This window comes from Equus caballus, chromosome X (assembly GCF_041296265.1).
Source record: "Equus caballus isolate H_3958 breed thoroughbred chromosome X, TB-T2T, whole genome shotgun sequence".
NCBI lineage: Eukaryota > Metazoa > Chordata > Mammalia > Perissodactyla > Equidae > Equus > Equus caballus.
This window is the reverse complement of record NC_091715.1, coordinates 114564131-114576623: the sequence shown is the minus strand read 5'-3', so window position 1 is coordinate 114576623 and position 12493 is coordinate 114564131. Positions and strand designations below refer to the sequence as shown.

Below are 12493 nucleotides of genomic sequence, written 5' to 3'. Positions count from 1 at the left end.
AGTGTGTAGGTCCATGCCTGGGATCCAAACCCGCAAACCCTGGGCTACCGAAGCAGAGCACAAGAACTTAACCACTGCTCCACTGGGCCAGCCCCACAACTCATGTTTTGAATTATAATAATTATTTTATTTAGCAATTGTTTTGCAGCAGATACTGTAAGAGCTTTTATTTGTTAACTTATTACTCTCCTTATTTTCCAGACAAGGAAACAGGTACAGAGATGTGATGTCTCTTGGTCAAGAACACCTCCTATAAGGTAGAGCTGAGATCAGATCTCCTGTTTGCCTGACTTTATTCTCTTACCAGTATGCCTTTAATTATTACTATGTTTGTCAGCCTGCTTCTTTTGCTAAGCAATCACCTTTCGAAGGTTATTTCAATGAACGGATGATAGCAAAGGCCTTGGAGGCAGGAGCTAAGAAGGTGAGATCAGGCTAAGGTGAATTATTCTCATCTCCAAACTGCACAACCGAAGCCTCAACCCTGGCCCAACTCTTACCCAGGAGGTGAGCCCAGAAGTTGTGCAGTGTGGTTCTAGAAAAATGTTTATTCCAGCTGCCTGGAATATTCTTCCCTCAGATGGTCTTCCTCTTTCCCTTCACTCAAGCCTCTATTCAACCATCCCCTCCTAAGAGGGGCCTACCCTGAACACCTTATCCAAAATAGCAGCCCCAACTGCCTAACTCCATATTCTGCCTTCTTTCTCCTTAGCACTTGTCACCACCAGGAAGACTAAATGTTTAGTCGTATGTAGTCTATCTCCGTCCACTAGAATATAAGCTCCATGTGGGCAGGAGTTTGGTTTGTTCAATGTTATTTTCACAGCTTCTAGAACAATGCTAGGCCCATCATATCTACTCTGTAAATATTTGTTGAATGAACGAAAGGAAGAAGGACATTGAGGGTGGTGGTGGCTACTTATGCCTGAAGAGTAAGGATTTAGGTGTGAATATGGACAAGGACCAGTAGAAATTCTGGCCAGCATCAGGAAACCAAAGCGGGTGGAATGGGGGGGTCCAGCCAGGAAAATCAAAATATGTTGAAAGGAGTTAGCTTCAATTATATGACCAGTAAAATTACCTAGCTTTAGTTTTTTGAGTAAATGGATCTTCTGAAACTTCAGTTTAAACCATTGGTCCTGAGATGTTGAAGCTTGACTAGATCTTTAGAGCTCATCCGATCCACCTCCATCATAAGGAGGATGAGGTTGGCATAGGGGACTGGATAGTTATGAATGACTGAATGAGATTCTAGTAATGTGCCGGTATCTTTTGAATTTTATGATTGTTTTGCTCTAAGTGAGCTGTGTTCGAAGACCAGGGGGTGGAAGACTATATTGTGATTTATAAGAAATATATATTTGGTTGGTCTTCCTACACAATTCCTGGCTCACAGCTCCCTAAACCCTTGGAATTTCCTAAGTGATGAAAACCAGAAAGATGTCTTTGTTATGTTAATGAGGTGCTTTTGGAAAGCACCTAAGGATGGGGGCTGGTAGCCGGGAGAATTGACCATGTGATTAGAGGGTTGGAACTTTTAGTTCCACCCCACTGACCTCTGGGGAAGAGAGAGGGGCTGCAGGTTGAATGGATCTTCAATGGCCGATGATTTAATCAATCATGCCTATGTAATGAAACCTCCATAAAATCCCAAAAAGACAAGGTTCAGAGAGCTTCTGGGTTGGTGAACATCTGGAGATCTGGGTAGAGCTATGACCTGGAGAGGGCATGGAAGCTCCCTGCCCCTTCCCACACACCTTGTCCTCTGCATCTTTTCCACCTGGATGTTCATCTGTATCCTTTATCATATCCTTTAATTAACTGGTAAATGTTAGTTAAATGCTTTCCTGAATTTTTTGAGCCACTCTAGCAAATTAATCAAACCCAAGGAGAGGGTTGTAGAAACCAGAGATCTATTGTTGGTCAGTCAGAAGCACAGGTGACAACCAGGGCTTGCCAACTGGCATATCAAGTGTGCATGGGAAGGGTGCACTTTTGAGGGACTGAGCCCTTAACCTGTGGGATCTGACGCTGTCTCTGGGTAGATAGTGTCAGAATTGAGTTAAACTGTAGGACACTCAGCTAGTGTGTCACAGAGAATTGCTGGATGTGGGGAAAAAACTCTGCAGGATTTGTGACCGGAAGTGAAATGTTTTGTGTGAGTAGCCAAAGAGACTCACAGATGCAAAACTGAGTTTTTCTAGTAACCTATAAAGGTAAGCAAACTGTGCCACAAATATTTTCAAGAATAAAATGTTAGTAATACTTCAGGAATTTTTTGGCTATACAGAAATACCTGGGGATCTTTTAAAAATTACTGTTACCTGGGTCCCACTTCTAGAGATACAAAGTTGATTGTGATTCAACGTGCAGACTGGGTTAAGGATCACCAGATTTGAGGTCAAGAGTATGAATTTGGGAAGTAGAGAAAGTAGAGTTCAAATTACATCTCTCTCACTCACTAGCTGCTATGATTCGGGATGGGTTAATCTTTCTGAGCCTCAGCTTCCCCATATGTAAAATGAAGGTAATTGACCTTCCAGGAATTTTGTACGGATTCAATGAGGTAAGGTCCGTAAAGCACAGAGCATGGTGCCTGAATCACCGAAGCACTTGATAAGTGATAGCTGCTACTCTCATTGTTATTATTACTATCATGCCAAATAATGTAATTATTATTATACTGAATAATGATATTTCCCTCTGTATTTAAAACATGGCTCCTTTAAGAGTGTATAAAGATTAGTCAAATGGTACAATTTGAAGCTATGGGACTCTCTTGATGCAACTATGTGTAGGGTTACCTATGCAAAATGGATGAAGACTGCAATGTGGAACTGAGGTGCTTAAAACAGGCCTGTCATTTAGTTACATTCTAGAAACCACCGCTCTGAATTCTGTGGGATGCAAATTCATGTGCTGCTTCCTGTGTTACATTCCACGCCAGTTGAGAGGGAGGCAGTGATCAATGCTCAGATCGTCTTTGGGCAGAGTTGGGGCAGCTCCATAACCAGCACCAGGCCACAGAGAAGCAGCTGGGCACTGCCAGCCTGGGGCGTGCGCAAAGGCTGCTGCCAAGCAAAGGACAGCTGTGCCACTGAGAGGTAGGCAGGTGAAGGTCAGACTGAATGTGACAGGAGAGCTTGACAAATCCCTCTGTTTTCTCCTTTCTCTCTTGTAGAAATTCTTAGAATATGAAAAAGAGAACAACAGCAGAGAAACTTTCTGCATGATAAAAACGCAATCACTTGACCACCACTAACCCAAATATTCTACCCATGGCAAGCCTGTTCTGCTTTCGAAGCAAGAGGGTATTGAGGTAAATGGACCTCCTTTTTGATTACGGTAACTTCAGACTCAAACAAGTGCCCTGGGAAATGTGGGGGAAAACGTTTTCGAGTGGTGCAATGACCCGCACTTTAAACTGTGTGTTTCAACCAAAGGTAATAATCTTAAATGTGGAAAGACTGGCAACGAAGTCTTATTAGTAGAATCAATATCATACTTTTTTGTGTTTGGTAAAGGATGTGTTCACCAAAATATCAAAAAGTTGGAGTCGACTAATGAAGAGTGAGAAGCAACAGCAGATGTCTGCAGATACCTTTGTTTAGGGCGCTCTTCAAACGCAGGTCCTTTATATGCATCAACTATTTTGAAAATAAATTTCAATTAACTTCTGATTGTGTTTTTAAGAACACAATGGAGCAGAATCGAATTCTGAACGAGAGTATATCATCCTAGTTTAGAGAATAATTTCCATGAAAATGACTTGAAATTCATTTTGCAAATCATGCTTATTATATTAGACCTGTGCCTACAGAAATATTGGAAGAATATTCTTTCGTAATCTAATGGAACCAATTTTCCTAACAGCATCTCCCATAATTTTCCATAATTATTAGTCAAAATGTACAAACGTACACACATCGCTAGCAATAAGTCTCAGATAGGATGCAAATGAGCTTACACATCTTCCATGTGGGTGATCACATATTTTTCAAATGCCTTTGTGGAACTAACATAGAAACTTTGTGGGCCTGTTTTACCAGAGATAAGGAGGAAAGCTAATTAAGACCTTAAACTCTTCTCTGGGGAGTATTATAAGGCACAAGAAGCTTTTAATTGGGTTTTGCTTCACTTTGTAAAAATAATCATTTCTACCTCCATGTTCAGGCGATCATTTCTTCAGTTTCTTTCAAAATAATGCTCGTCTGGTCTGTTATAAATGACACGTGGCAAATAGTCTTTATGTGCTAAATAAAATAAAGAAGTTTGGAGACATTGACAGATTTTCTTAGTAAACTCTTCTAATTTTGCATTAGTGGTTTATATTAAACACGGCTACCAACGGCTGTATTGCTAATTGTTAGCAACATCCTATGGGACCTTTAGCCTGTCTGCTGATTTGAACATTTTCAATTATGAACCACTTAATGCCCCCATCGATGTGCCGCCCCCTCCCTGACTTCAGCTACAGGATAAATATCTTCCCTTATATGGTGCTGATGGAACTTTGCAAGTTTGAGTTAATTTCAGCACATTCAGTTCTATAGCTAGCTCCTGTCATTTTCCACCAGCCAGAAGCACACCTTGCGTAGGCATGATCACTCTGCAGCCCACTCAGGAACATGAGTAATGATCTTTAAGTGAACCATATCAAGACTGTAAGGGGTTTGGATAATTTAGACAAGAAAATTGGAACAAGTGTGCGTTTCTCTAAAAAATGTCACTCTGATTTTCTGCTTAGCGGGACTACACAATCCGTTAATGCAAAAAGCCTCTCGAAGGGCTAGAAACTATTTTTTTCACCAAGCCAGGGAGGGTGCATGCCTGCGTGCTTCTGTGGTGTGTGTTTGCCTGTGTGTGTGTACAAATGCACATCTCCAGAGATTAGGAGGGGAGACCAGCAGTTTCCTTTCAGACTCATGAATAATAAATACTGGAGAGAGGAGCACAGATGATGTGTTTCTTCTGTTTCTTAGTGCCACAGTGTGTTCCTGAGATGCCTACTCCTGGCCCCATCAGCTTCTGATGCTCTGCCAACTTGGAATTAAAACCCTTCACAGTGAAGGATATTTGTCCTCCTACATGGACTGACACCCTACTCAGCGCCTCTGTGACAAAGGGAGGGAAACCAGGGTTGAATTGTTTTCCTTGTACAGTGAGTCATTCTAGAATAAGGAATCTCAAACCCCAAAGACAAAACCCAGTAACAGAGGTAGAAGATCTTGATTAGAGGGGAGAGAGACAGAAGGAACATTAATTAGATATATATTGTTTTTCTTTTTTCTCCCCAAAGCCTCCCGGTGCCTAGCTGTATATTTTCAGTTGTGGGTCCTTCCAGTTGTGGCATGTGGGACACCACCTCAGCGTGGCCTGATGAGTGGTGCCATGTCCACGGCCAGGATCCGAACCGGCGAATCCCTGGGCCACCAAAGCAGAGCACGCGAACCCAACCACTCAGCCATGGGGCCGGCCCCCTAATTAGATATTTTCTAATTGCATTTATATCTCAAAGATTTAAATTTTTCCAGTCAGAGACTAAAAGGGTATTGAGTGACATGCTGGCGAAGGAATCTAGTGTGGGTTTTAGGGGCTTTTACAGGATCCATATTATATAAATGAACTGGAGAAATTGCTAGAAACTATCCGTTTTTGGCTTAGAACAATTCCCATTTCCTATGTCGACTCTTTTGTTTGATCCTCATAAGAACCTTAGGAATGAGCTGTGCCTCTGGCAGTATTCCCATTTTATAGATGACAAAATTGAGGCCCAGGGAGTTTACTCAAGGTCATGCAGCTAGTTTGTGGCCATATCAGGACTGCTTTTATTTTCAGTTCTTCTGCTGATTACATCTGTAACACAAAGTAACTTGCGTGTACCTTCATTTGTTTGTTTAAATTTTTGACCAAGAAGGATGAGGAATTAGTTCACCTCCATGACCTCATCCCTTCCCCTCTGATTTTTACTTCTTTATCAGTGTGTAGTAAGCAACAACTGTGTGACCATGAGGAAGTCACTTCCCTGTGCTGAGCTCCGGTTTTCTCATCTGTAAAGTGAGAGTTGGATCAGGTGCTCCCCAAATTTCCTTTAAGCCCTGACCTTTTATGATTAATTAAGAGTCAATGAGCACAGTCTCTGAATCATTTATACAATATCTGGTTCTGTCTGCTACATAGTTACTACAGAGGAAATATGACTGCTGTCTAAATATGAATCAGCAAAGAGTTAATGCTTAAACTTGGACCTCATGGTAGCAACTGTGACTTGTGCGAGGAAGAATTTTAAGGTTGCTTTGTCCAATGACCTGCATCAGCACAAGTGATCCAGAAAACTGCTGCTCACGCTACGTGATGACCGGACTGCCCCATCACCAGTGATGCTAAATGATCGTGATAATCCCTAAAGGAAAAATGGAAGCACATTTGTTCCCTCGACCCATAATTGGCCTGACACTGAGTCCCAGAGACCATGCACATCAAGTCTCTCTCTACTGGTAATAAACGCTGCATATGTCATCTCATCAGGCCACGATTAGGCCGAGGTGCCTTTTTTGCCTAGGACTACTTTAGTCATCTTCACTTTCAGCTTCACTTTTGGGGGACAATTCAGACAGATTGCATTGAGCCAGAGCTGAGTTAACAAAGACTGGGTGCCCTTTTCAGAAGTCGAAATAGGGCAAAAAATACATTTGTTAGCCGCTTGTATGCTTGATAGAAAACGAAAAAGCCATCTGGCTGATAGCCTCATCACACATGGGCAGTGTGGTAGGGTTTAGAGTCACACTATCCCGGACTGCAATCCCAGCTCTGCCACTTACAAGGTGTGTGACCTTGGGCAAGCTACTCAAACTCTCAGAGCTGTAGTTATCTCACATGGAAAATGACTATGATAATGCCAATTTTTAAGGGATGGTATAATTTATGAGGAGTTTCTAGCACAGAACCTGCTGCAAAATAGTGCTAAGTAGGAGCTATTTTATTAAGGAAGATCAAATGTCATCATGATAGTGTTTCCATTGAAAGTTTTTTTTATTTTATTGAGGTCATAATAGTTTATAACATTGTGAAATTTCAAGTGTGCATTATTTGTCAGTCACCGTATATGTGTGCCCCCTTACCCCTTATGCCCACCCCCAATCCCCTTCCCCTCTAGTAACCACTAAACTGTTCTCTTTGTTTCTAAGTTTGTTTATCTTCCACATATGAGAGAAATCATATGGTGTTTGCCTTTCTCTTTCTGGCTTATTTGCTTAACATCATATCCTCAAGGTCCATCCATGTTGTTGCAAATGGGAAGATTTTGTCTTTTTTATGACTGAGTAGTATTCCATTGTATATACATATACCATATCTTCTTTATCCAGTCATCAGTGGCTGGGCACTTGGGTTGCTTCCACATCTTGGCTGTTGTGAACAATGTTGCAATGAACATAGGGGTGCATAAGTCTCTTTGAATTGTTGATTTCAATTTCTTTGGATAAATACCCAGTAGCGGGCTAGCTGGGGCATATGGTATTTCTATTTTTAAATTTTTGAGAAATCTCCATACTGTTTTCCATAGTGGCTGCACCAGTTTACATTCCCACCAGCAGCATGTGAGGGTTCCGCTTTCTCCACATCCTCTCCAATGTTTGATATTTTTTGTCTTGGTGATTATAGCCATTCTGATTTGTGTAAGGTGATATCTCATGTAGTTTTGATTTGCATTTCCCTGATGATTAGTGATTTTGAATACCTTTTCATGTGCCTATTTGCCATCTGTATATCTTCTTTGGAAAAATGTTCAAATCCTCTTCCCATTTTTTGATTGGATTATTTGTTTTTTTGTTGTTGAGCTGTGTGAATTCTGCATATATGTTGATTAGCCCCTTGTTGGATATATGATTTGCAAATATTTTCTCCCAGTTGGTGGGTTTCTATTCTTTTTTTTTTTAAAGATTGGTACTTGAGCTAACAATGTTGCCAATCTTTTTTTTTTTTTAAATTCTTCTCCTCAAAGTCCCCCAGTACATACTTGTATATTCTAGTTGTGAGTGCCTCTGGTTGTGGCATGTGGGACGCTGCCTTAGCACAGCCTGATGTGTGGTGCCATGTCCGCGCCCAGGATCCAAACCAATGAAACCCTGGGCTGCTGAAGTGGAGCGTGCGAACTTAACCACTTGGCTACGGGGCCAGCCCCTGTCTTTTCGTTTTGTTCCTGGTTTCCTTTGCCTTACAGAAGCTCTTTAGTTGGATGAAGTCCCACTTGTTTATTTTTTCTTTTGTTTCCCTTGTCTGAGTAGATGTGGTATTCGAAAAGATGCTGCTAAGACCAATGCCAGAGTGTACTGTCTATATTTTCTTCTAGGAGTTTTATGGTTTCATGTCTTACCTTCAAGTCTTTGATCCATTTTGAGTTAATTTTTGTGTATGGTGAAAGATAATGGTCTACTTTCATTCTTTTGCGTATGGCTGTCCAGTTTACCCAAGAGTATTTATTGAAGAGACTTTCCTATCTCCATCGTATATTCTTAGCTCATTTGTGAAGGTTAGCTGTCCATAGATGTGTGGGTTTATTTCCTGGCTCTCAATTCTGTTCCATTGATCTGTGTGCCTGTTTTTGTACCAGTACCACACTGCTCTGATTACTATAGCTTTGTAGTATATTTAGAAGTCAGGGATTGTGATGCCTCCACCTTTCTTCTTTTTTCTCAGGATTGCTTTAGTTATTTGGGATCTTTTGTTGCATCATATGAATTTCAGGATTCTTTGTGCCATTTCTATGAAGAATGTCATTGGGATTTTGATTGGGATTGCACTGAATCTGTAGATTGCTTTAGGTAGTGTGGACATTTTTAACTATATTTATTCTTCCAATCCATGTGCATGGAATATCTTTCCATTTCTTATATCATCATCGATTTCTTTCCATAATGTCATATAGTTTTCATTGCATAGGTCTTTCACATCCTTGGTTAAATTTATTCCTAGGTATTTTATTCTTTTTATTGCAATTGTAAATGGGATTGTATTCTTGAGTTCTCTTTCTGTTAGTTCATTATTACAGTACAGAAATGCAACTGATTTTTGTAAGTTGATTTTGTACCCTGAAACTTTGCTGTAGTTCTTGATGATTTCTAATAGCTTCCCAGTGGATTCTTTATTGTATGTATTTATTTATTTATTATATTGTTGGGTCTTGTTTTTAAATCCATCCAGCCACTCTGTGTCCTTTGATTGGAGAATTCAATCCATTTACATTTAGAGTGATTATGATATATGAAGGCTTAATGCTGCCATTTTATCGCTTAGTGTTTCTATTTTTATGTGTTTCAAAGGCTACATGTGGGAAGAAGCTCAGGGCTTATTTTATTCTACTCTGTTTCTGCTTCATTGTCTAGTGCAGTATCTGAGATGTAGTCAGCATTGTAGAATGATTAGTTAAATGAATGAATGAGCAACAGCATTATGAAATGGATGGCAGCAAACTGATCAACTCCAGGGGCCTGTGATTTGCTCAACTACTAAGTAAGTCGGCAAAGCTAAGACTCACACCCCCATCTTCTGATTCCAAGGCAAGTACATGTTAGTAGTATCTACCTTATTAATCTATAACTGTCTTGTTCTCCCAAATTTAGGAGCATTTGTGAGTTTCTAAAGACTCATCAATCCCTCCTTTGTTCTCTTAGGTCCTTTTCGCAAGTAGGTGAGTAGGATAATCTCATTATTTGTTCATTAATTCAACAGTTTTGAGTAGGAGAGCAAAGATTTTGAAGATAAGCGTGTGTTGGACGGGCTCTGTGGGGCCACAGCCTCTGTTCAGAGGCTTTATTCTGTATCTGTTATGGGTGTCTATAGATACACTGAAGCATCTGCCTTCTATTCCTTGGTAAGCTCACTCTCACCAAAGAAGAAAAATATCATACATTCTCTCTCTCCAACCTCTGTGCCAAGATCCATGTTCTTGATTAACCAAGCCCACTTTTCCTACTGGTGGAATAAGGAAAAGGGGTTCTTTTGGAGTACATGGGGAGGGGCCCCACTTTAGACTTCACAGTGGCTCATTTCTACTAGTTATTCTCTGTCTGTTCCATCTTAACGTGAAAACAGGCAGGTTTCACCTACTGATCCCACCTGTGTTCTGACCATTGCTAACACTGACATACTATGGAGCGAGGATATTATGCCACTTCCCATGGCCATTTGGTGAGTCAGCAACAAGGCCTAGATTAGAACTCAGAATCCTAAGGTCTGATCTTGTACTTGCTTCAGTACTATGAGTGATGACAGCTGGGAATAACACAAGATTCATTTGAAGACTTTTGGCATTGGGCTTCCAGACCCTGGAGATAAACAAAATCTATTAGGTGAACTAGATTTATTAAAATACAAAGTTATAATCACTTTCTCTGTTGAATTTAGAAGTACTTCATTTGGTTACAATACTTCCTAATAGCCAATGTTTTTAAGGCTTGACTTCTAGGCTATCCAGCCACTGTGAACCATTTTTAGCCACTTGGGTGGATTACTGTCCAAATAGATATTTTGTCCAGTTTCTTTCCATATTTCAAGTACTTGTAGTCCTTAGAAATATAAAGACTCCCCCACCCCTACCACACACACATACCATACACACCTCTCTTATATTTTGAAGCCTCTGCTTTGTCTGTCCTGGGAAGAGAGTGAATTTTGTCTGTAGAAGCGTGGGGCAGGTTTATTAGATCAGAATTTACAGGGCTATAAAAGGACAAATGATACTTCTTGATTGGAGACTAAGAAGGGAATTTGATTCCCAGGTCTGTAAAGAAACTTTCAAAATTTCTTGGGGGTAGAATTCAATGTGTCCTGATGGCTGAGTGCCGCTCCTCATTAAAACAAAGGAATGAAAAAAGTGCTTTTCAGATGAAGACAAGATATCACCATATTTTTGTGTGCAGTGGTTAGAAATTTCTTATGCAGAAAATATATTAAGACAGGAATAAAAAAAATGTCATCCTACCTCTTCTAGTTAATGATCATTCACTTTGCGGGTGAAGGGCAGGATGAGCAGTGAGGGATCAGAATGAGAGTTCCAAAGAATGTGTAGCGTGGCATCAGAGAAATTTGGGTTTGCAGAGAGCAAGAAACATAGCTGTGTGATTTGGGGCAGCACCATTATTATAATCTGTAAGCAATCTTAATAGTAATAGTAATCACTTCACATTTTTGATGTGAGAATTTGATATAAGATATGTAAAACACCCAGCACAGTACCTACCATACAATAGGAGCTCAATAAATGGTATCTGTGATTACAGTATTCCTGCTCTAGCGTTCCCACATTACAATGGAGGCTTTTTGAATGAATGGCAAAGTGGATGGAAAGGAATCTGGCAGAGAGCCCATGCTCAGAAGTCTCATAGGTTCTGAAGTCAGACTACTTGGTTTTGTGTTGAAGCTATGCCACTTTTCAGCTGCATGATCTTGGGCCACTTTACGTAAATTTATGAGCCTCAACTTACTGATCTGTAAAATGGAGATACCAATATCTATCTCATAGGGTTGTTTGAGGATTTGAAAAATCAATATACTGCTTGCTTCAGCAACACGTATACTAAAATTAGAATGATACAGAGAAGATTAGCATGGCCCCTGCGCAAGGATGACATTCAAATTAGTGAAGTGCTCTGTATTTTTGGATGCCCTCATACCTGAAACCAAAAGGCAAAGGTCTACAAAGCTTTGGGCAAGAAGATAAATAGATAGACAAAACCAGAAGATTGCAGCTTTCTTTCAGAATAGGGTAGCAAATACTTAATTATAACTTAAAAGATAAAGGGAAGGAAAGCATTAAAAATAACGATAAACACTTCCACTTAGTAACAAACTCACAACACAAAATAGAATAATTAGTCACAACAATAACTCAGAAGGGAAATCGGATAGGGATGGAACATGCTTAGGCTAATGGAGATGAGGAGCTATCAGAAAATGGACTGTATCATCTACGAGATCTTTTATACAAACCTCATGGTAACCACTAAACAAAAAATCAGAGCAGAGCCAAAATCCATAAAAAAGGAGAAAACTGAGACTACCTCCACAGAAAACTACCAAAACGAAATGGCAGTCAGTAATATAAGAGAAGAGAAACAATGGAAATATAGAACAACCAGAAAATAAGAGATAAAAGGGCACTATTAAGCCCTCATATATCAATAATCACTCTAAAGGTAAATGGATTGAATTCTCCAGTCAAAAGACACAGAGTGGCTGGATGGATTTAAAAACAAGACCCAACAATATGCTGCCTCCAGGAAACACATCTCAGCTCTAAAGACAAACATAGGCTCAGAGTGAAGGGATGGAAGACCATACTCCAAGCAAGGGGCAAACAAAAGAAAGCAGCTGTTGCCATACTTATATCAGACAAAGTAAGACAATGAGAGACAAAGAGGGGCAGTATATAATGATAAAAGGGACTTTCCACCAAGAGGACATAACACTTATGGATATATATGCAACTAACACA

The 12493-nt window shown here is 40.2% G+C and overlaps 1 non-coding gene across 1 annotated transcript; it reads left to right on the top strand.

The window, feature by feature from the left end:
- The first annotated feature begins 11553 nt into the window (after nucleotides 1-11553).
- Nucleotides 11554-11658, top strand: LOC111771671 (U6 spliceosomal RNA). Its single transcript, XR_002805599.1, has one exon. It is a non-coding gene; the product is annotated as a U6 spliceosomal RNA (small nuclear RNA).
- The last annotated feature ends 835 nt before the right edge of the window (nucleotides 11659-12493 follow it).